The sequence below is a fragment of the Cryptomeria japonica genome, chromosome 1, assembly GCF_030272615.1.
Source record: "Cryptomeria japonica chromosome 1, Sugi_1.0, whole genome shotgun sequence".
Lineage (NCBI taxonomy): Eukaryota > Viridiplantae > Streptophyta > Pinopsida > Cupressales > Cupressaceae > Cryptomeria > Cryptomeria japonica.
In genome coordinates this window covers 156027065-156053561 of record NC_081405.1, presented here as the reverse complement: position 1 = coordinate 156053561, position 26497 = coordinate 156027065, and positions in this window count along the sequence as shown.

Genomic DNA, 26497 nt, shown 5'->3' with positions numbered 1-26497 from the left:
ATAGAATTAATAATATGTTAATTCTCTCACGTGGTAGTAGGAAAAAACAAAAAAATGATAGATCTTAGCCTTTTTAACAATCATTCTCTAGGAAGATCCATCAAAAGATTGCATTTCCTTGTTTGGGGTCCTAGTTGCATTTTCTCTATTTCTTTTGGAGTGGACGAATTACAATCATGGGAGGCCAAAGACTACAAGTTGAGCCCACCTCCTTTACCTCTCTTAAGAAAAACACACAAGTCTGGGACATTTTTGACAAGGAAGGAATAACCTCTTTTTTCAAAATTATAAAGGAACCAACAAAGACCTATCATCGTAGTTTATGAAGAATGGCAGAGTTTTGGTAGGGTGTAAAAATGGAGGTGTCAAAGGAACTTATAGCACAAGTTACTAAGCTCAAATGTAAAGGAGAAAAAGTTCTCCAGTTCAGCCAAAAATAAGCCTATGGAGATTACAACTCACTTTTCTTGGAGGAAGGTGAAAGACTGAAGAGGCACCAAAATGGGTTAAATAGGGGAAATTTTCTGCTACCATGGGGAGCTGTCAACTACTATCTAATCAAATATTTCAATTTGCAAGGGAGAAATGGAATGGTTCATGGCTATCACTTCCCACTCTTGGTTCATGCCTACCACGTCCTCTTCAACATCAACAATTTCAATACTTTTTCCTTTATCCTACTCTGAATCAAGCTTGCCTTCTCAGCAGGTCACTCTATTGCATTTTCTTCTTTCACCTCAGCAACAATAGGTTGAATATCCTTCCTAGCTATTTGCCTTGGAATCAAAGAATCTACATGCCCCAACAACCTTTGAATCCTCATGAATGGATTCTTCTCCTAAAGAAAGAATCTAGGAAAGTCTGGGTTGTCATTTCTCATCTCTTCAGCCCGCATGGTTGTATTCCATCTTCTTCTTTTCTCACACATTTCCTCAATAGTAGCACATCTTTTTACTACATTTTCAAATATCATCCTATGCACCATAGGAAGCCTATCTTTCAAAACTCTGATGTATGATCTAAAGCCCTCTAGATCGATTTCTCTAGCACATTCGTATCTTATCTTGTATGATTGTAGCATTGAGTATAGTCTTTCAAGTCCATCCTTATTTGCATTAGTGAAATTTGCAAACTTTATTGAGATAAGAAAAAGAGAACCTTTCTTTTGACCTCTGAAATGTATTTTATCTTCATTTAATTGCCATATTACCTCACGAAAAGCAATTCTCCTCAAAACATATCTTGGTAGCACATAAGATCCATAGGCTATGATCACAATTGTATTGGTGTACAGATACAAGTCTCCCCATAATGTGAAATCCCAAGATCGGGATTCTTATCAAAAGGTCTAAGGAAGTCCAAAGCTTCCTTGGGGATCCTCACTTCAGGTTGACCAAAGTTTCTCATGATCTTCTCAACAAAATACTCCTCAAAAGTCAAATTTTCACAATTATTATCTCATATGTATGTCCAACATGGGACAAGGAGCATGTCACCTTTACCGTCTCTCATTCTGACTTGGATTTTATCATCCCATTACCCTTTTCCTCTAAACAAAAACATATGGCAAAGCAATGAATATCATTTGAATTCAAACTTTTTTGGATGTGCTTTAGCTATAACTAACTTCTCATGCATTCTCTTGACAAGGAAAGTTACAAAATCAAACATTGTGTTGGCCAGGGTTTTGAATGTTAGGAGCCATATATATTAAGGGAATGGACATTTTTGTGTTAGCACCATGGCTTGAAATTTGACACAACGTATAATAGTTTTTCACACAATAATCTTCGAATGTGTCAACTCCAAAGGGCTCCGAATATTAAGAAATTGGAAGCTCAATTCTTCTACGACTCTTCACTCTAAAATTTGGAATGGTAAGAGTTCTAAACACATAATTATGTACCTCATACTCATTCTTTGAGTGGTAAAAGATCACGAGCTTACATTTATAAAATTCCAACTTTAGACAAATTAACCATCTCGACACTAGTCATTGACAATATACTTCTCAATTTCACATCATCTTTGAGCAACTACTTTAAAAAATCTGCATTCAAGAGAATGTATGGCACAACAAGGTTCCCCATATCTAGATACCATATATTTCTAAGAGGAAACTTAGAACATATCTTTTTATAAAAGTACTCAAATAGGCTCAACCCTATCTCAAGCAAGTACACGCATCTCACACTCCAACCAACTCATCCAAAAGCTTATCATTAGGGCCCTCAAGACCACTAAGTTGCAAAGGTTTTCTCTCTGCATTCAACTGTCTAAGAATGTCTTCATCCAGTTTCCTTGATGCTTGAGAGATAGCTACTTTCTTACTCATGTTGACTATAACTAATATTAGGGTTTTCAACTCCACAACTAGGGTCTATTTTTTCAACGAGTAGAGACCTTAATTTTCAACTTAGTTATACTATGCTTGTAATTCTAACTTAAAAATATGAAAAACATGAAAATTGGCCAACCCATTGTTCAGAATGAGTGCACATTGGTCTTTGAAATGCGAAACCCTACTTTTCACTGCAACTTCTTTCAAAGCTCAAATTAGCAAGCAAAAGTGGATGGAATCGATTGTGGTTGATGAGACGGTCTAGATTGAGTATTTATTTCTATCAAATGGCTCAAAATCCAACCTAAACCAATCATTTTGACATTATTGTAGTGTGTTGGAGTACAAACCAATGACTAGTCATTCTCCAAATTCAAATGTTGTCCATCGATTTCAAAGGATTGCAACAAGATGAACAGTCGAGATTAAGAGATTTGATTTTGAGATTACCTTATGCACATTATAGAAGATTTCAGTAAATCAAAATAACATGTCGAAGTCAACTTTACACCATGAAGCTACGTGTCACCATCATATGCCCCCGCAAAAGAAAATGGGTGCCATACAACTGGTATCGTAGGGTTGTGCAAAGACTTTCCCATTATCCGACTAGCAATGGGGATCGACCACATGTTATCATTGTGTGACAACATGAGGTTGATAAGCCATTGACAATTCTAACACTATAGGGAAAGGAAAAGAAAGGAAAGGAAAGGAAAGGATCTTTTATAGTCCACAATACCAACAATCTGTATATGGGCATACAAATTGGTTAGAGCAATATGGGACTACCTCGTACTCCTTGTGAGAGGTACCTAACTGTACTACAAATGAGGTGTACATACCTTACCCCCTTGTGGGATTTGAACTTGTGACCTCTCTTTCAAGAACACAAGTTCTCCACCACTAGGCCAACTCAAGCAATACAAGGTAGGTAAGGTAACTCAAGGATGCGCTCCAATCAAGAAATAGTTAAGTGCTTGCATCACTCAAACAATAATCACATCCCAATGAAGATCAAGCAATTAGCATGGCCTTGCAGCTATGACAAATCTTATAGATCTAGAGCTTGCAAGCTCGTGCAAACCATTGATTTGACTTGCAATATCCATTATATACCAACATAGACTTCTGCATAAATAAAACATGCGAGTAAGGATTATGGAAAGTGTTCAACCCAACCAATAATTAGTATGAGGGGTCGGTAAGGAAACAACTTTTTACCCTTCAAGTCAACTGAAAATATAAATGCCAAGGTTTAAGGTTTAAGTATGAAGATTTAGAAAGAGTTAGGACCTAGGACTTGGTCACTTGGAGCTTGACCTAAGGGATTAAAGAGACTGGAAAGCCAAGATTTTTCAATGTTCCACCACATAGTGCACCATATCTTCATTAAGATCTTAAATAAATATCATTATTTCATTATTTATTTTTTGATCATTTAATTAACACGTATTAATGAAAACTCCTTAAATCTAAAACATTTATTACTGCTAGTGTTTATTATTTTGTTAGGAATTAATCTTTTCTTGGTAAAGGTTGTTTATTTTACTTAGTTACTTGTAGGAATATTCCAAAGGAATCCCTACGAGTCTTTTGTCTTATTTGAGCATTCTCACGCCTATAAGATTGACTCTTTTTAATTATTCCTATTTAGTGGAATACTGTAGGATTAGGTGTAGCCTCTTCCTTATGCTTGGATCTGGACACCTTGCACGCACATAGGCTGAAAGATGGCACAAATTGACTTGGGAGTTACTTATGCAACTTCTTTCTCTACTATTTATTTGAGGTACTTAAATAGAGGTACCCCTCTCTCTCCCTCTCCATCTCCCTCTCCCTCTCCCTTACAAAATCTCATCTCTCCTCTTGGATATTTGGTGTGCATACTCTTAGATCTCTTGATATTCAGTGATCCCCTTCAAACAATTGCTCTTGGAATAATACTTTCCTTTATAGCATTTATTATTGTTTTCATATTTATTCACCTTAAATTTGAAAAAGTTGTTTATATTTTTTTTCAACAACACAAAAGAGACAAACTTAATTTTTAAAAGAATTTCTTAGAAGCAACTACCTTCCGAGAGAAGTGATTATAGAATGTAGCTTTAATTCCTAAAAAAGAAAAAAAATAAATCATAATTGTTGTTTGTAACTAGGTAAAAATGGGTTTGGATTGCCTTAAGGCAACATTCAAACCCATATAGGACTGGGTCCTATCCTAAAGGGCTAACGTGCCCCCAAGTTGAGCCCAGCTCTATACCTCCATGCCACAATATATAAATTGGTGCCAAAAGAGGGAGGTCGACTTGGATTTAATAAAGGCTAAGGACTCATATAAATAAAGGTTAAATTGCAAATGCAAATACAATTCAGTTATCCATGAAATCAGTGAATTAGCTCTGCAAACAAGAGGTGTGAAATCACCAAAGAAGGTTGTGTGAATTTGTCCAAGGATTGGGAGAACTTATTCAAGAGAATATAGGGCATTTTGGTGCAGTCTTGAAGCATGCAAAAAGGGCATATCTGATATATAAAGATCAGATTTAGAAAAGAAAGCTAAGTATCATATTTGTGCAATAAGAGTGAATACATAATCTGACCTGTGGGTCTTTAATGCTGGGTTTTTCCTCCTTGGAGGTTTTCCTAGGGTATTTGTGTTTGTCTCTTGGTTCCTTGTTTCATTCTTGAATTTACTTGATTATAGTTTACTAAATTATGAATCTGATTAATAAACTAGGGCATGATTAAATGTTACAAATCTAATCACTAATCTAGGGCACAAATTTAACATGGTATCAGAGCTAAGGTTATACTAACCCTCATATTTCAGTAAGCTCTTACCTTCAGGTTGTTGTTCGTCTTTTATTAAGATAATGACAGGGGTGAAGTTAGAGGGCATCATCAGGTCCTCATCAAGGAGTCATTCTTTAATTCCTTAAAGATTGTGGAGATTTGAGTGAAGAATCAAAGAAGGAAGTAACTGATATTTCTCCGTTCAGATTTTCGGATCTCTGGAATGCAAAGTGTATACTATGGAGTTATTACCTTATTTAGACCTTTAGAGTTGTTGATTTTCAGAATTGGTCTAAACCCTAGATTGGTATATATTTCATGATTATTAACCCTTGATGTGATCCGATCCAATTTTAATAATGATTGAATCTTTGATGGTATTGTAGATTTATTTTTCTACTAGACATGCAACTGCTATTTTGTATTGCTAACAAAATCAGTTGTATTCCCACCAATCTTCAAACCCTAGCTGACTGTGCTAAGGCACACCAAGAGGAGATTACGAATTATGGCCTTTTGAAGATAGACTGCAAAGATAGTTTCTTCTGGGGAAGCTTTCGGTTGCAGTGTGAGTGATATCTAAACATCAACAGGTGTATTTTTCTTAATTCTTTATTAACTTTGTGATGAGAGACTTTATGATAATTGAAGGTTAAGTATTCCTGTTGAATAACTTTGTCAATTTATTTATATGGGGTTTCTTTGTCAAGTTGTAATAATAAGGGTTTCATTATCAACATTTGCTTGTTATGTGTTTGTGCTTACTTAGTTTTGTAAAAACCCCTGTTGGGTTGTGTGAAAGGAAAATGATATTCTCTTTGAATTAACCCATGTTAAGCCAATCATGTTTTGAGGTTCCTTGTGTCAAGTGTTTATCCTTGTAGGTCTACAAGAAAGTTTGTGCCTGTGTTATCCCAGTTACCATCCTTATATCATCCCTGTTGCATTCAAGCTCATGTCATTAAATGTTGTGACAAATGCAGTTTTATTATGTGTCGGTTATCTTTTAAAATAACTGCATGACAGATTCCTTTCAGTTAACCGGTTATGATGATGCTCTTTCCTACATAGTAGAAGTTAGAATGTATTGTTGTTAATAGCATATGTAGGAAGAGTGAAAGATGATCAAGTCAGTGGTCTCCTTCTATGATTAGCATTGAGCTCTCTTCAAATTGAGGTAAGCATTTTACTCATTAACTTCTTCTACTTCCACCAAAGTTGAATATAATTAGGATCTTGTTCAGCAAAGTATGAAGATTATGTTGTACTTGATATTTATCAATCATATGTATGTAGTCATACTATATCTCATGATTGGGTTTCTAAGAAATCTCAATTTCAGTTGTTCAGTTTGAAAGATGAGTTGGCTTATGTATTTTGCTTGCTTGAATAAGTATATAAGGATCCTTTCAGGCATGGTTATTTGGATGGAAACTAGGTTGTATCTCAGCCTCTCGGGCTTAAAGATGAAGGTTTTCTGAAAATTCACCTTGCAGAAGGTGAAAGTAAGAGAAAAGCAAGTAGCATCTTCAATGTTATATTATTTCTGGTTCCTTTATTGATTCTTATTTGATTAAGGATTAAGAGGGAGTCCTGTCTTCAACAAAGACTTAGTATTTAAAGAATTGACAATCATTTTTTAAGTCTAGGGTTTTGTACAGTTCTAACTTCCTTTCTTAAAGTATTTTGGTTTTTGATGTGATGATTTAACTCTATTCTCATCATTGGAATATAAGGAATAATTAGCACAAGGATCTAATTTTATCGTCTTCTAGGATTAGAAATATGTCAAGGATCTAACCAAATTATTCCAAGTCAAGTATACTTTTGATATTTAGAATAATGGATTGTAAACCTTTATGAAAAATAACATAAAGATTGAGAATGTCTGTAGCAAAGTCTGATTTTGCAGATTCATCTGAAGACAAGCAGTTGATTGGTGGATGCCTCAGCTAATTCATGATCAAGGTTGAAGCATGTTGTTGCTGCCAAGCATATCTTGTTGCATTTTGAAAATCTCAAATGATTGTGAGCAGAAGACTATAATCACCTCAAAAGGCTAACTCAGATTTTGAAGTGTCTCAGATAAGGGAAGTCACTTCAATCTCTTGTTGCAACTTGGATACCCTATGATCTCTTAGGACTAGAACAAAATAGTCCTCAGTCACACTGAGTACTGTTGAAGTTGAATTCATTGGGGAATGAACTGTATCAAGGAAATTGTGTGGTTTTTCAAATTCTTGTTGAATGCTTTCTTATAATTATTTATTATCAGAGTCATATAGAGATACCTGAAAATTCAGTGTCTTATGGTAGAATAATCTTGTGTTGCAAATGTTCTCACCAAGTCTTTTGAAGCTTGAGTACTTTAGAAGATAGACTTGGAGTTGTGAAGAACACTGCCTTGATTGTGAAGGAGTCTCAACCTCAATGATGCATTGTGTTTCATCAACTACCCTCTGCAGCTAATGTAAGGTGGTAGTGTAATCTTCTCAGGGAGAAGAGTAACTGTTACCATCCTCTGCGAGCAATGTAATATTGTAGAAAAGATGGATTTTCATCCTATGCTTGTGTGTTGGATGGAAAGTGTACTAGATAGAAGATTATGTTTATTCATTCTTTGCTTGTGTGCAAAATGGAGGACTATGGCTTATGTAACTTCATTCTATGCTTGTGAGTAAGATGAAAGATTATTATTTTTTGATGTTACATTTTTCTTTGGGAGAAGATTGAGGTAAAGGTAATGCATTCTTCTCTGGGAGAAGATTAAGGAGAATACTCGTGTGCAAATAAAGTTGGTGCTGCAATATTCTCTGAGAGAAGATTGAAATGGAAACTCTTCATCATTCTTAGCAGGCAATGAATCGTGTATATGTGTGATAGATATCATGAAAAGAGTCCATGATGAGCATATATATACTTGTGTTTGTATTCATGTCTTGCAGGTGTACATGATAAAGTTTAGGATTCATCCTCTACAGGCAAGGCAAGATGAATATTATAAAAGGATCCATGATGAGTTACCATTATGTGATTTGGTTACTTATTACTTATGGTTATTGGATACTTGTTGTGATCCTCTCTAAGGAGTGTTGGCTGAGTTCAGATTACAGATTGCACAATGAATGTATCAGGAAAAGTACTTCGAGTATCTGCTTCAACTTGGGCTCTGCAGTGATCTCTTGGGCATGTAGAAAGCAATCTTTTGTAGCATTGAACACTACAGAAGCTAAGTACATTGCAACATCTGTTGCATCCAGAGAAGCACTGTGGTTTCACAAACTCCTCGTTGGATTATTTGGTCAAGCTAGTTGTCCTTTAACTATAACTACATATTCTAGGTACCTTTAACTACATCATATGAGAAAAATTATTTAGACTCCAAAAGAAGGGAAACTCAAATATAAATACCTTTTATAAAATTTCTGCTACAAAATATGGTGATGTGGCATGATGTTGATGTGTGCACTATTGGACAACTACTTCACCTAGAGACAAAATTTGTTGCTAACGTTGTTGTTGTTGATGAAGCTAAAAATGTATAAATAAGAAAGAGAGAAGACAAGAATTCAGAACCATCCTTCTAAGATAACCAAGGCATTGAATTGTGTGACCAAAATATTTGTATTTCCAACATAATCAATTGCTTTCAATCTTTTTAGGATACCTCCAATCTGATGATTTGACAAGGCTCCCATTATGTAGTTGAAATATGCTTGAAACACAATTTGCCTAGTCTTAAATGCTCTGATACCAATTCTTATTTGTGAGGAACCGGTTTATTACTGAGAAGGGGGGTGAATAAGTAATAAAATTAAACTTAAAAAATTTAATAACCACCAAAAACTTCTTTCAAAACAACTCATAAATAGTACTGGTAATAACTGAAATCATACTATTGGTCTAATTCATCAAATTGTTCTTCTTAGTGTTCATCAACATGCATGCAATAGAAAGATATCAACTCAAGACATAAGAAATCAAGTGACACGTGAACACCAGTATTTTCACGTGGAAACCCAAATGGGAAAAACCATAGTGGGAATTGGTACCCACAAGATTTTTGCATGCTTTCAGAATGCGCCCTGTTAGGAGCCTAGCCCAATTAAGAGCTTGCAAATATGTTCAGTTGGGAGAAGACCCTATTAGGAGTCCCTCAGTTAAGGGATTTACCTCTGCCCTATTAGAAGCTTTACTCTATTAGGAGTAACCTTGTAAAAGGATTTAGAACCCAATCTAATGAGTCACCCAGTTAAGGGATTTATACAATTAGGCTTGTCAGGGCCTACCCATCTAAGGGATTTTGAGTCTACTGCAACTATTAGGGAACAATAGATGAATTATCTGAAAAATAGCACTCTTGCTTATAAAAATCCTTTTCTATTACAATCTTCTTCTCTCTTGAAGATACACACACTGGTTCGACCACACACTCTTCTCTTGATCAGCGGCATAGTAAATCATCATAGACTTACCCTAAATATACTTTACAACTTAGTCAGTTACAGAACCCTAAGATTTACATCATAAATCATCATAGATCTTTACAAATCATTACAAATAATCATATGGATCATTAGAATTAATTACAATTCAATTACAATTGTTAAATGATCACCGCACCTCGATCTGATAAACTTTCAAACCCTTAGCTCATTCTACTAAGCACTTCGCTCATTCCCAAGAAATTCGCTCTTTGAATGCGCCAAAACATCATTCAAACACTTCACGCGGTTTCTGCCATATCATCGCCAACTTACAAACATAATGTAATACATCGCCAAACTCAAAATCATTATCCGTTATGAAATTTGAATACCGGTTCTTAAACCCTATATAAAATACATCAGTCAATTACAAACATGACTTTCGGTAGCCAAAACATGATGCGGTTCTGGTGAAAACCTCATTACAATGTTACCAACACATATTCCAAACTGCAACACTAAATTATTCATTAATATCAAGATCCAATTACTTAAGCATAACATAGTTTCACATTTACCAGTTAAAGTCCTATTTGTCAGTTAATTGTCAAATCCATTCCATAGCTTTCTAGTCAATCGTAGATGACTTAGATAACATGATAGAACAATATAACAATAGTTGCCATCAATGACAACACAAACTGATCATCAAGTCATCAAGCAACATCTCAACTATATTATCACCAACAGTCCTTGTACTAGTTCATCAATATCATCAACAATTATGCCAATATGCCAACAATCTCCCCCTTTGGCATTAGTGAAAACATTGAAAAACCTTATCATGTTGAACTGAACAGTTATGTTATGTACTTGCTCATCCTTCTCAATATCTCCTCCTTTGTTGGTTATCTAGTTCTTCTTCTCATATCTGATCTTCAACTAATTCTCTGCCCCCTTTGACAACAATTCCAAAGGTGCAAATACCTCTACTATCTTCATCTTTGTTGATGTCATATAAGTTCATCTCATCATAGTTGCTCCCCCTGAGGAGTAGCCCACTTCACATCAATCCAAAACTAAAAGATATTCACTAAATTCACCGGATTGATGATCACCAGCATCTTAGTTGATCTTGTGTTGGGGTACAACCCCTAATCTACCTCTAACATACTCAAAGGTTGTCTTAGATAAAGGTTTAGTGAATATATCTGCTAACTTCTCTTTGCTAGACACATACTCCATTTTTACTTTCTTCTCCTGTACTCTTTCTCTTAGAATTGATACTTCAACTCAATGTGCTTCGTTCTTGCATGTAATACATGATTTTTTGAAGTATTAATAGCACTAGTGTTATCACAATGAATAGTCACTGGTTTAGACATGTCTTCCTTAAAACCTTCCAAAATATGTCTCATCCATATAGCTTAAGAACAATTCATTGATGTTGCCACATATTCTGCTTTAGTAGTAGATTGTGAAATACAAGACTATTTCTTGCTTATCCAGGACACCAATCTTTCTCCTAAAAAGAAAGCTCCACCGGTTGTGCTTTTTCGATCATCAACATTTCCAGCCTAGTTTACATCTGTGAAAACTTTTAAAGAAAAATTATCATTGTAAGGATACCATAAACCATAATCAATAGTTTCTTTCAAATACCTAAATATCCCTTTTACCGTTACCATGTGTGTCTCCTTAGGATCTTTCTAGAATCTTACAACCAATCCAACAACATGTGCAATATTCGGTCTACTGTGAACAACATAATGCAACTTTCCAATCATAGACCTATATTATTTCTCATCCATAGATGGTTAATCATCTTGTTCTGACAATTTACAACCTATCACCATCGGAGTACCAACCGGTTTACAATCTTCCATTCCAAAATTCTTCAAGACTTCTTTTACATACTTAGTCTAACAAATAAATATTCCATACTCCAGTTGTTGAATCTATAAACCAATAAAGAATTTTATCTCACCGATAAGAGACATCTCAAATTCTTTCTTCATTTCATCTGCAAAAGACATACACATGTCATCATTTCCACCAAATATTATATCATCAACAAAAAATTCAGCAAGTAACATTTTGTCTCCATGAGTCTTCAAATATATATTATTGTCTTCTTTGGTTCTCCGAAATCCTATCTTGATCAGATGTGCATGCAACCTTTCAAACCATGCTCTGGGAGCTTGCTTCAATCCATATAGTGCCTTGTGTAGTTTGCAAACCATATTTTCATCTTCACTCAATGGAAAACCATCTAGCTATTCTATATATACTTCTTCCAAGATACCATTCAGAAAAGCTAATTTAACATCCATCTGGTATACCTTAAAACCTTTAAAAGAAGAAAAGGCAAGCAACATTCTAACACCTTCAATTCTTGCCACCAATGCAAAGGTTTCACCATAGTCTTCACCTTCTTCTTGTGCATACCCTTTTCAAAGCAACCGCGCCTTGTTTCTTACAACTTCTCCATCCTCATTAAGTTTGTTTCTAAATATCCATTTTGTCCCAATAACATTTTTGTCTTCCGGTCTAGGAACAAGAGACCATGTATTGTTCTTCTCAATCTGGTCAAGTTCTTCATTCATTGAATTCAACCAATCTTCATCTTTCAAGGCTTCTCTAACATTATTCGACTCAATAATTGAAATCAAATAGGAATTCTCTTTGATTTTTCTTCTTGTTTGCACACCAGCACTCTTTTCACCTATAATCTGGTCTTTTGAATGATTTAGCCTTACATATCTTGGGATTACCATTTTTAGTGCAATGCTTTCTACTCCATGTTCATCATCTTCTTCATCACTTACCAATTGAGCTCCTATTAAAGCATTGTTCTGGTCATCTTCCTTCTACACTTCTAGTTCAATATACACAAGTTTTTCTTTATCATCAGTAGGCTCAGATCTGCTAGACTCATCAGGTTTGTCAGAAAAATCATCAATTTTAGCATTAGCACTCTCAACAATTTTCTTTGTCCTTTTATTATAACATTTGAATTCTTTACTCTTGGTAGAATATCCAAGAAATATCCCTTCATCACTCTTCACATCAAAATTTCCAGTAAAACCATCTCTCTTAATAAAACATCTACTACCAAAAACTTTAAAGTAGCTGACAATAGGAATATTACCATGCCAAAGTTCATAAGGTGTTTTATCATTACCTTTCTTCACAAGAACCCAGTTCAAATTATAAACAACAATGCTAATTGCTTCTCTCCAAAAAAAAATTAAAACATCTCCTTGTATCAACATTGTTCTAGCAGCTTCCACTATTGCTCTATTTCTTCTCTCTATGATCAGAATCTGTTGTGGAGTCCTAGGTGTTGACATTTGTCTCTTTATTCCATGTTCTTCACAATACCTAATTGTATATGGTGAAAATGGATAGCAATAAACAACAATATTGAAAGACTAAAATGGATTCAACCACCAAACCCTAGCCTAACAATGAACAAAGATCCACCATAACATATGAAGATTACTTAAGACAATGTAAATAACTCAAAAATCACAAAGATTATACCATCACATGTCCAATAGGGTTTTGATCTCCATTCTTCCTATCTCCATTGATCTTGCTTGATATACTTGCTCTCAGATTTTTATATGCACAAGAGCTCAACAAAGAACGGAATGTGGTTGCAAGTGGAATTGTAGTGTAGCCGAGTACTCCAAAATCAGTCATTAGTCATTAGGATATGTCATTAGGGTTTGACAATGAAGAAAGCATCTCCTTAAATAGAAGACACAATATGAAATGGAGGGTTAAGATTGAGAGGTGTAAAAAGAGAGGTCGGCTAGGATTAGAGGGTAGGTATAAGAAATACCAAAATAATGAAAGAGGTAGGTAGTGTAGGAAATAAGAGATGAATGACATGTGTCATGTGTAGAAAAAGATAATGAATTAATTAAATAAATAAATATTTATTTAATTAATAGAAGAAGTAGGACAATTAAATAAATAAAATATTTATTTAATTTAGGAAAAGGATAATTTAAATAAATAAATGTATTTATTTAAATGAGAAATAAGGCTAGAAGAGGATAAATGAATTAATTAAATAAATAAAAATTTATTTAATTAATAGAAGAATTAGGCTTAGATAATTAAATAAATAAAATATTTATTTAATTAGACATGACAAATTTAGGTGTCTACATTTTGCCCCTCTTTGAGACAATGCGGCTTGTCGCGTTGTTTCAAAGAAGATAAGATGAACTGATACAGAGTTGCCCCAATATGGGAATAATATGCCCCCTCGAGAGATTGGATGAAAATGTCTGAAAAGATTGCAAACAATCTCTCGATAAGAAAGAGAGGCTAGAATGGACTGACCGGATAAAGTGACAAAGTCACAGGATAAAGAAGACTGACTCGGGAAATGAAGGCCAGGGCTAGGGTAGGCTATAAGATAGACCACGGGCAAAAGACATCCTCATTGTCATCCACACCCTTAGAAGATCACAGTGCAGAGCGAGAAAAGAGCAGCAACAGTCAGCAGCGATGGCATTCATTCATAGATTCGACCGTGTCCGCCGATTCCAGCGACCAGCCGATGCAGGAGAGCCGGTAAGTACCCGAAAACCTCCTCGTACTTTCACGCATTTCGAGTTTTGTCATAAATGCATGTTTAGGAGCAATAAATGCGCTAGGAATAGGATATTTAAAAAGTGCAAAAATGCGCAACCGCGTCTGTGTCAGCGCCAGGCGCGTCTGTGTCCAACAGGCGCGTCTGTGTCGGGTCCAGGCACGTCTGTGCCTGGAACCGCGTTTGTGTTGAATGCGGACGCGTTTGTGAAATGTAGCAGCGTCTGTGCTTTATAGGAGCATTTATGTCATGTAGGGACGTCTGTGTTCCCTGGTCGCGTTTGTGTCTGGCATAGGCACGTTTGTGTTCAGAAAGGGCGTCTGCATCGCAGAAGCACGTTTGTGCAGTCTATAAGCGCGTTTATGAGTTAAAAGCGCGTGTGTGTTGTAAAAGTGCGTTTGTGTGTTTAAATGCATGGTTTTAGTCTTTTAGGTCAAATCGGCAGTTCTGTGATGAACATACGCTGTCGATTGGATAAGCTGCTGAGAGGATACACTCAAGCAGGTCCTCTAGAAAGATTAGGATAGATCCAGGCACTTTGTGATGAACAGGGAGCACCAAGATAGGCAGCACTTTGTGATGAACAGGGAGTGCGAATGTGAGTGACACTTTGTGATGAATAGGGAATGTCACACACGTAGTACTTTGTGATGAACAGGGAGCACTACTTAGGGTAGATAGCAACACTTTGTGATGAACAGTGAGTGTCACTAGGATAGATAACCAGATGCATTTAGGTAGCAAGTAGCATTTTGTGATAAACAGTGAATGCCACAATAACTGACATGATTGATTTGCTTGACTGCAGGAGTATTTGCCGATGTTGGAGTCACGGGAGAGATTCCCGTCGACTCAGAGATTGCGACCAGAGTTGTCGATCCAGGACATGATTTCCATTGAGGAGATGGGTCTCACACATATGCTCTATGTGCCCGAGTTTCGGGCAAACATGGGGTTGCTGACTGCGTTGGCCGAGAGATGGCACTCAGAGACATGCACGTTTCACCTACCGATGGGTGAGATGACAGTGACATTAGAGGATGTATACAGGATTCTGCATGTTCCTATTGATGGAGAGTTGATTCCCTACGACCGTGACGGTGACAGGGAGGCATTGAGACGGGTTTTTCAGGATCCTGAGTTGGAGATGCGAGCAGGTCATGTAGCCTGGGACACCATGACTGCCACAGGATTAGCATTGCCGGCAGTTGTTGGGGGAGTCATCAGTGGATATTTGTGTCCAGACAGGGCCACACGAGGATTGGCAGTGGGCTGGGGAGGGGCCTTGGAGACGCTGATGGCAGAGCACACTAGATATGCATGGGGGCCATGTGTCCTGGCACATTTGTATTATGAGCTGCATCAGTTTGTATACCACGGATCAGTGGGTTTGGGCTGCGGCGTGACTCTCTTGCAGGTGTGGGCTTATGAGCACCTTCCCATCACACGGCCCATTCATTTCAGAGGCAGAGGACAGGAACAGAGTTTCGTGCACCTGTATGACATGATCACATCCCAGCCTCGGATTGGGAGATTGGAGCATTGGAGGTGAGTCATTGATGATATTGACATGGTGATCTGGAGGCCGTACCTGGGGTGCGAGGAGTGGGAGGACGATGCCTTGGAGCTACCATATGTGTTTAGGAGCAGGTATCTGATGGGGCGGACGCCCTATATTCTAGAGAGGCAGCTGGTAGACAGGGTGTGCAGGCAGTTCGGGCGGATTCAGCGGATGCCACGAGGCTCGGGCATGTATGCCCGGACGGTCAGAGATCAGGTGCAGTTTGGCCCACTGTTATCATATGATCAGGCAGTGACACAGTTAGCTGAGATGATGTCGATGCCATGGGACATGTGGCCAGAGGTAGATGATGCAGGGATGGACGCAGAGTACTCTGCGTACTGGGCAGAGCATCCATTTCCCAGATTGACAGATCCGGCAGAGCCACTGGATGGAGAGGGTGGAGGAGAGGATGATGATGGAGGAGGGGATGGAGGCAGGGGTCGGCGGAGGCGGAGGGGAGTGGTGGGAGAGAGGCGGGTGGCACCTCCGAGGGAGGGAGGACAGGAGAGAGCAGCTCCGGTGGTGAGACGACGGGGTGGATTGCCCCTACAGGTGCCAGCAGCACAGGGTCCTAGACAGGGACCGAGACAGGTGCAGCCAGAGGGACAGAGACAGGTGCAGCCACAGGTACCTATACAGGCACAGGGACAGGTGCAGGCAGAGGTTGAGGGATAGGCACCTGTAGAGGAGGAGCCACAGGCAGAGGCGGAGAGCGGAGACTCTGAGGAGGATGAGGTGGTGAGGCTGCGGGAGATCTGCCAGGGCCAGGCAGATGAGATTGAGGATTTGGTTCGAGAGAGGAACCACCTCAGGATCAGGGTCCGAGAAACAGAGCGAGAGAGGGATCAGGCCATCCAGAGATACACAGAGGCCGAGACAGCTCTGAGGGCAGGTAGGCGGGCAGCAGAGGATGCAGGGGCAGGCTACGCATATGTTTTGCGAGCCGGAGAGGAGATCGCCTACTGGAGGGATCTATACTATGCAGCCGTGCCAGCAGATCAGCGGGCTAGGAGCTTCCATAGATCGTCGCGCACAGCGACGGCTACGGGAGGGAGCCGCAGGAGACAGGCATCCAGCGGTGGGGTCATGGGGCCTCCACCACCACCAGAGAGACAGGGGGATCCAGGGGCGGGTCCATCTATAGCTCAGACGCCGTCGAGGCGAGGCGGCTCCGAGGGAGGGAGTTCCTCATAGCTATAGTGGGCTCCCATTGTATCAGTAGATGTACCATTGTTGTATTGTAGACACCTGCGGGTGATTCTTTTGTAGCCATATGATTCTTTTGACATCATTGTATCATGACACTTTTTGATTATATATGAGAGATGATCCATTTTGGCGGCAGCTATATGCATGTGTACCTATGTGATGAAATGTTCTTATGTGATACGGATGCTTATATGATGCAATGCAATATATTTTTGTTCTTTTATGTTGTATATGTGATGCATGATGCAAATGTGAATGTATGTAATGCAAATGAATATGATAATGCAAATGATTATTTACATAATGAAAATGTGAGATGTGCTAACATGTGTTGTATGCAGGATGTGATGCAATTGTGATATCTATATGTATGTATGAAATGCTTATATGTGGTGATGTAGGTGTAGCTATATGAAATGCAAATGTTTTTGGTGTGTCATTATACTCAGTCATGTGATAGCGGGCTACGCGGACTCAAGAAGGACAATGGAAGTCAATCAAGAAAGGGGGATGAAAGACAGAAGATATGAACGTGAAAGAGCTTCTTGTGCATTATCATCATTGAGCTTATTATGGCAGGTAGGTTATGACAATCGAGGCATTTGTTCGGCCCAGAAAGTCATTGTACCTGTTTGCATGGAGATAAGACAGTCACAAACAAAGAATGCCCCAGTTCATACTAGACTCACAGTGTCCTCATATCCTTGGACAAGTCATAGCATTACTAAGAGACAATCCACAGACAGCAAATGCAAATAGGTGACGATACCCCATCCTCGCCTTTCTAGTCAAAGACATCCTGGAGATAGAATCTCTAGTCAAAGACATCCTGGAAAAGCTAAAAGACATGTCACCAAAAGATAAAATCAAAAGAAAACCAAGACTCGACACCAACATCCACTGTAGTCCTCAAGTTTAGTGTCTCTTGTCACTTGTATAAGTCAAATTTTGATTGTGGTCACAATGTTTACTTTCACAAAAAGGATAGATAGCACTGAACCATATGTTGTCTGAGTCTGTTGAAAGATTTGATTTTGTTGAAGCTCATTGTTGCTGCTGTGTCTCGTTTGAAACTGACTGAATCCATGAAACTGATACCTTATTGCGGAGAAGACGAAACTTTATTGCGGACTGGCAATGCAGATGCTGCTTTATTGCGGATTGTGCGCAGATAGACTGAAGAAAGCTGAAAGAAACTGTACTCCTCGAAACATGTGATGTTCTCAGTTGCACACCCATTACTAGACGTAGGAATTGGCCGTAGTCACAGATAGGATCTGATTTATTATGGATGGAAAAGGGAGTGAAAAGGGGAGGGTTATGGATGGCTAACCAATCTTAGGTAGATCAATAACAAGCCATGATGGGAATGGGTAAGTTTATTGTGAACGAATAGGTTGTGAGTGTGTGCAAAGTGAAAGGATGAAAGAGAATCCTGAAGGAGAGAGGAGCAAAGTCTCTACGCATGGTGCTGGTGACCCAGTTTTCACCATGGTACTTGCCCAGGGCGCCACCGAAGTGGTTTTCACCGTTGGACGAAATTATTTCTCTTTACTTTTTTCGATTTTTCAATTTTTTTGTTGTCACAAGGCGCCTGTTTGCCAGGTTTTCACCAAGTGACGATTTTTTTGTTTTATAATTTTTTTGTATTTTTGAACCTTTTTGATTTTTTTTGTATTTTTGCATTAGGATATTCAAAAAGAGCTTATGTGTAGAACCTGCGAAGGTGCATGCTGTTGATAGGATCCTCCAAGGATTCACCTTCTGTAGTAGAGAGCTGATATGCCCCAGATCCATATGCTACTGTAATGATGTAAGGACCAAGCCAGTTGGGTTCAAATTTGCCCTTCTTATCTCTGTCTTGCTGATTTTTGGGGTTCTCTCTGAGGACTAAGTCACCTACCTCAAATGTGCGAGGCTTGACCTTGTGATTGTAACTGCGACTCATTCTTTGTTGGTAAGCCTTGAGATGATTAAAAGCAGTGTGTCGTCGTTCCTCCAGCAGTTCTAGTTCTTGTAAGCGGGAGACCCTGTAGTCTTCATCGTTGATTATGTTTCTCAAGGAGACCCGTAAAGAAGGTAACTCGACCTCAATAGGCAAGATGGCTTCAGCGTCGTAGACAAGTGAGTAGGGTGTAGCTCCTGTAGGTGTGCGGACACTGGTACGATAGGCCCAAAGTGCGGGATTGAGTTGGACATGCCAGTTACGGCCAGCGTCATCGACTGTCTTTTTAAGGATTTTGAGAATTGTTTTGTTAGACGCCTCAGCTTGGCCATTACCTTGGGGGTAGTATGGTGTGGAGAAATGGTGAGAGATATGGAAGCGCTCACAGAGTTCACGAACATCCTGGTTCTTGAAAGGACGCCCGTTATCGGTGATAATGGAAGTAGGAATCCCGTATCGGCAAATGATGTAGTTCAGGATGAAAGTAGCGATTTGTTTCCCAGTAACTTGTGTGAGAGGCACAGCTTCAATCCACTTTGTGAAATACTCTGTGGCTGTGATAATGAATTTATGTCCATTGGAAGAAGGAGGGTGAATCTTGCCTATGAGATCGAGTCCCCACTGACAAAAGGGCCAAGGAGATGCAAGTGGCTGTAGTTCTTGTGCTGGTGCATGTATAAGGTCTCCATGAATTTGACACTGCTTACACTTCTTGACAAACTGATATGCATCTTTTTCCATAGTAGGCCAGTAGTATCCAGTCCTGATGAGTTTCTTGGCCAAGGTAGGACCACTAGTATGCGGACCACATATCCCTTCATGCACTTCTCGTAACGCAATCTAAGCTTCGTCACTCTCTAAACATCTAAGAAGGGTGCCATCTAGACCTCGTCGGTATAGGATATCAGCTAGGATAATGTATCGGGAGGATTGGCGAATGAAAGTGCGGCGTTGGTTGTTCGATAGATCGGGAGGTAAGATATTGTCGCGAAGGTATGTGAATATGGAACCATATAACTGGGATTCAGGACCAACAACACATATCATTTCCGTAGGAGTGATCTCATATGACGGAATCAGCAGGTTGTCAACCAGGAACTCATAGCAGGTCTCATTTTGCGGAAGATCAATGAGCGAAGCAATTGTAGCCATGGCATCAGCAGCGCGATTCTGTTCTCTTGGTATCTGCTCAAACTCTATCTTTGCAAAGTGCTGTTTCAAATCATCTACCAGTTGTTTGTAAGGCATTAGCTTTTCATCTTTTGTTTGATAATCATCAGTTGCTTGACGGATGACAAGTTGAGAATCCCCAAAAACACGAAGTTCTTGGATCTTCCACTGAACTGCAATTCTTAACCCAGTTGTTAATGCCTCGTATTCTGCTATATTGTTGGTGCAAGGAAATGATAAGCGGTATGACTTTGGTATAGAATCGCCTTGGGGAGTTATAAAGAGTATACCCGCTCCTGCTCCATGCTGTGTGTATGAGCCGTCAAAGTATAGTTGCCATGGCTTTGCAGGTGATATTGTTAGAATGGACTCATCTGGAAATTCTGACTGTAGAGGAACATCATCTATCATAGGAGCATCTGCCAGTTGATCTGCGATGGCTTGTCCTTTTATGGCTTTTCTGTCCACGTATTCAATGTCGAATTCACTCAAAATCATTACCCACTTGGCCAGTCGCCCAGTAAGTGTAGCTTTGTTGAGAAGATATTTTAGTGGATCAATTCTGGCAATCAACTTGGTCTTGTGAGTAAGCATATAATGTCGTAATTTTTGTGAAGCAAAGACCACAACGAGACATGCACGCTCAATTGGTGTGTAGTTCAGCTCATATCCCACCAACATGCGACTGATATAGTAAACTGCTTTTTCCTTGCCGTCAGGTATTTGTTGTGCTAGGAGTGCCCCCAGTGCTGTTGGAGTAGCTGATATGTAAAGTAGCAATGGTTGATCTTGAATTGGTGGCATCAAAACTGGCAGGTTCAAAAGATAGTCTTTGAGTGCCTGAAAAGCCTGTTGACAGTTCTCATCCCATTTGAACTTGATGTTTTTGTGTAGCAGGTGCTGGAAAGGATTGCACTTATCTGCAAGTTGTGCTATGAATCTTCGTATGGACTGGAGTCTCCCTTGTAAAGACCGAAGTTGACTGATATTCTTGGGTGGCGGCATGTCCAAGATAGCCTTGACTTTTGCTGGATCAGCTTCTATTCCTCTTTTAGACACAATGAATCCTAGGAGCTTCCCGGAGGTTACTCCAAAGACACATTTCTTTGGGTTTAATCTTACCTTGTATTTTTCCAGCCTATCAAAAGCAACTGAAAGTATATCCAAGTGTGTATTTCTGTCTATTGATTTAACCAAAAGGTCGTCAACATAATCTTCCACCGTTACATGCATGAGATCATGGAAGATAGTAGTCATAGCTCGTTGATACGTGGCACCTGCATTTTTCAGTCCAAAGGGCATGACATTCCAACAGAAGGTTCCCCATGGACAAGTAAATGATGTTTTATGTTGATCTTCAGGTGCAATCCTGATCTGATTATATCCCGAGAATCCGTCCATTAAAGATAACATCTCATGGCCTGCTGTGAGATCAACAATTAAATCAATGTTTGGTAATGGGAAATCATCCTTCGGACAAGCCTTGTTGATATCCCTGAAGTCTGTACATATTCGGATGCTGCGATCTGGTTTTCTAACAGGTACTAAGTTGGAAATCCATTCAGGATAATCAATTGGGCGTATGAATCCGACATCCAGTAATTTCTCCAGCTCTGCCTTGACTAATAATGCCACTTGTGGATGCATTTTCCTCAATTTCTGTTTTACTGGTTTTGCCCCCGGTTTGACTGTTAAATGATGCATTACTAAATCCGGGTCTAGTCCAGGCATATCAGCATAAGACCATGCGAAGTTGACTTGTCGTTCCTTAAAGAAGCTTATGAACCTTGCTTTCTCGGCCTCTGTCAATGATTGAGCCAAAAATATGTTATGTGGAACCTCTGTTGTACCAATGTTTGTCTTTATAGTCTCCTCTACCAACATGGATGATTTTTCCTCGTATGATGCTGGGAGAATGTCAAGCCTTCCATCTTCGGGTGCCTCAGAGAGGTTTTCACCCTCAGATACGTCCTTTCTTTTTACTTTTTTAGAGTCAGATAGCACCACAGTGTGGTTTTCGCCATAAGACCCTTGTTTTGTTTTTATTTTCACATTTTTGCGACTAGAAGGCCCGACACCCTCACCAAAGTATGCCATGTTATTAAGCTCTATGGCGTATCCTGCTTTATGGTCTCCAAGAGGAAAATCATCGCGAATGCCAAGATAATCAACTATAGCTTCGTCATTTTGAAATGTATCAAGCTGTGCTGGTCCATCCTGATCCCAGTCAATGAGTTGGGGGTGAACGAGGGGAAGGTCTTTAGTGTTTTCAGAGTTCGCAAGGCTAATAGTGAAGATGTGGTTATATTCAGGTATGTCAAGATAGTCATCGAGGTCGTCAATGGCACTCTCCTCATCAGTTTCGATCGTGAGTGAGTCCAAATTATCATCACTAGTAGCACCCTTAGGGACAGGTGTCCTCATCCTATGTGATCTTGACCTAGGGCCTTGAAACGAAGCTTGTGCGGGATCCTTATGGGTCGGTTCTTGACCAACTCTGAATTTCTTGTAAAACTCCTCCTCCTCTGTAGGTTTCTCTGGCTCTCTAAATGTCTCGTTGAGCTCATAGTCGCTGGAGGATTTGTCTGAACCCCATTCCCATTCGTTGGAATCTGTAGAATAGTCATCTTCTTGTTGAACTTCAGCCACTTTGACTCGCCATATCTGTTTTGTTCTTTTATTGTGAATCTTGGGATTTAGAAAACCAAGCCCCTTGGAGCGTTCCCTTCTTGTAGTTAGCTCAGGTTGTAAAGGCTCCATGACACCTTCTTTGCGTAGTCCGAGAGGGCTTTTTCCATCATACCCAAATCTTTGTAGAATTTTGAAACCTTTGCCATAGTTCTCACAGGGTATTATAATTTGATCATGTGTATCCTCTTTAGCGTCCTTATATAGCATTTTATATAAATTTTCTTCCTCTAGTTCGCCCCATTTTTGAAAGACGGTAGGATCCCATTTGAGTAGCATGATGGAGATTTGCTTATTAGGCTGTGGCCTCCCATATTCCTTGGGAGAGGTCATGACTTGTCGTAAGAACATTGTTTGATTCAGAGTGTATTCTCCCATGCCTTTGTCTTGAAACTTGGCTCTAAGTTCACCTTGTTTGGATGTCGAGGGCTTTAATGACTCAGGATCAATATATGCTGAAGAAGGGGTAGCTTCACGATTGCTGGGAATGATAGTCTCAGTATGTGATCTCAAGTTATTGCAATATATGAATGGATTTGGATCACCATTGACCGTTACCTCGACTCCATTATGAGGAAACTTAATGCATTGGTGGTATGTTGATGGAACTGCCCTCATTTCATGAATCCACGGACGTCCTAGCAATATGTTATACGTGAGGTCTAGATCCAGGACTTGACAAACCACATCCTTTGTGACTGGCCCTATTCTTAGTGGTAAGATGACTGTGCCCTTGGACGAACGCTCTTCATCATCATAGGCCTTAATAGTGATTTGGTTTGTAGAATTTACAGCTTTGTCAGAATATCCCAATTGTCTGATGGTGCTCAATGTACAAATATTAAGACCTGCTCCTCCATCTATCAGGACTCGTTTTATTCGGTGTTTATGTATGAAGGCTTCAATATGTAGAGGTGCATTATGAGGCTGACTTATGGAGGCGTCATCGGCTTCTGTGAATGTGAGGGAGTGTGGAACGGATAAATATCCCACCATGGCTTGAAACTGGTCCACGTTTAGATCAGTAGGGACAGCAGTATCTCTCAAGGTTTTGTCAAGGACAGCTTTATGTGCAGGAGATATACGTAAGAGCTCAAGAATAGAGATGAGTGCGGGTGTTTTTCCTAATTGCTCTACAAGGTCGTACTCAGGCTTAGTTGACGGAAGATTGGTATTCTTAGTAGAGGTACCTGGCAATGTGATCTTACCTCGACGGGTTGTAACATGACATTCGGAGGTAGCTTCATATGAAGATCCCACACCTTTTAGGACAATTTTGGGTCTTGGAGAAGAATTCTCAGGATTTTTATTTTTGATAGTAATGGTAGAAATATGATTGTCCATTGAGATGTGATTAATAGTGGAATCATAATTGTAAGATGTTCTGGTGTAATTGGCTTGATCATCTGTGACTTTGCCTTTTCCCTTGTCATGTTTTGGGAATGGTTCCTTAAACACCTCATGCTCTTGATTAGATGAATGTCCCTCAATCTCAATATCTCCTCTGTCAATGAGATCTTGTACAATGTTTTTCAATCGATGGCAATTACTTGTCTTATGACCCTTGCTCTTATGAAACTCGCAATATTCATCATCATTCCACCAATTCGGTTTTACCTTTGGTTCATATGGAGGAAAATCTGGGACTATGATCACTTTGTTTGCTACAAGCTTTTTGAATACTGATTCAAGTGGTTCTCCCAATGGAGTGTACTTCCTTCGTGGTTTAGCAGCCGTTTGATTGTTCACTTGATTGTCGGTAGAACTTGATCCAGAAAAGATGAACTTTGGTCTTACTGTGTTGGCATCAACAACACCATCATTAACCGTGTTCTTGTTCTTGTTCCAAAATTTTGGTTTGTCCTTTCCTTTGAAGTCCTCTTTGTTTTCTTTGAATAGCTTGATAACTCCTTGTTCAATTAAGACCTTTTCTGTTGCTAGGCCCTTTTCAATGACATCCTTGAATGTGGACAAACAAGCTTTCCTGAGATCATAGCCAATAGCCTTGTTAACATTTTGTGTGAACATCTCCACCATTTGTTTTTGTGGGATCTCACAAGAGCATCTGCTAGCTAGGTTTCTCCATCTTTGTAAAAATGACGCGAAAGATTCTCCTTCTTTTTGTTTCGTATTGCACAAGGTAGTAACTGAGACATCTGTTTCAATGTTGTAAGAAAAATGCTGAATGAATGCTTCTGCCAAGTCGCCCCATGACTTAATACCGGGAGGTAATTGAGAAAACCATTCCATCGCTTGATCTCCTAAGCTCTGTGGGAACAACCTCATTAAGTATGTTTCTTCTGCCGCTACCTCAATGCAAGCTGTGAAGAATTGTCTTATGTGTGCCTTGGGGTCTCCTCTCCCTCTATATTTGTCGAATTTTGGTGTCACAAAGTGCGGAGGAAACGGAGGCATTGGAATGCTCTTATCAAATGGATAAGGGCATATATCTCTCATAGTATATGTAGGTTTGGATGTACTCATGTCCTCCACTTTCTTTTGTAGATCTCTAATTTGTTGCTCCAAATTATTTTTGGGAGGAGATGGATTTCTTGTAGCATATCCCATGTTTGAAACACCCATTTGAGGAGGAGCTTGTTGCATGTATGGATGATACTGATCGTAGACATGTCCATATGGAGGTCTATATTGTTGCGACATGTATGGAGCACTTGGCATAATTTCTTGCTGAGGGAACCCATATCTGTTTTGTGCATATAAACCATATTCAATAGGCCTTTCATTTTCCATTATGTTGCCCCCAATTTTGGCATGAGGTCTCCTTGTGTCAAAATTTTGAGGATGTCCTTGTGTATCCATTTGTCTTGGTTGACCCATATCTTGAGCGTGTGTTTGAGCATAGGGCCTCCATGATGGTCTTTGAGTGTAAGTATCATACATTTGAGCTTGTGTATGTGGGATTGCTGGTTTCTGAAGCAAAACTGATGGTGACTCCGGCATCATATTATTTGGTCCTCCACTATTAGGTTGAGTTTGTTGTGAAGGTCTACTTTCCATAAGTTGAGATAAGTCAAAATCATGTGGTATTTTAGCTCCACTTTGTGCCATCATGTTTAGGAAATATTGACGATCTCTCCTCATTATCTCTTCAACCAATCTATTGAATTGAGGATCCATTATAGATTCTTGTATGTCTGCTGATAGTATTGAAGAAGTGTCAACATTGTCATTGTGTGTAGCATTGTTGTTTATAGCGTTTGCGCTTTCCACATTTGGATTGTGTCTATAAACATTCATGTCTGGTAATGTAGTGTGCTCAGGATTGTAGAAGACATCATTGTCATACTCATAAGAACTCATGCTTACGGATTCTTGAGCTTCTTTGACTATTCTCCTAGATTTTTGAAGACGGGTTTCAACCATGAACTAGGTGTTTGGCAATATGTGAGAGACTAGACGAAAAATGAAAAGAGTATGGAAGACTAAGAGTTGTATGAAGTGTAAATGAATCTTGAGGTGTACTTGCAATGTCCAAAGTGTAAGACCAAGTATGTAAGTAGTAGAGTAGGTGTGACTTCCAAAGAGAGGATAGTTTCTCTTGATGAGGTAAGCTGACCTTGACTCTAAGTAAGACCAAATGAGACCCAAAGGTAAGAAACCTTGATGAGGGACCACTTAGCAAAGTGTTGTTGTATGTAGTGTGTTGACAAAGTATGATGAGGACAAGCAAGTGACCTTTTGACTCAAGTTTAGACAAGTATGAATGTAAAATGAGATGTGAAGC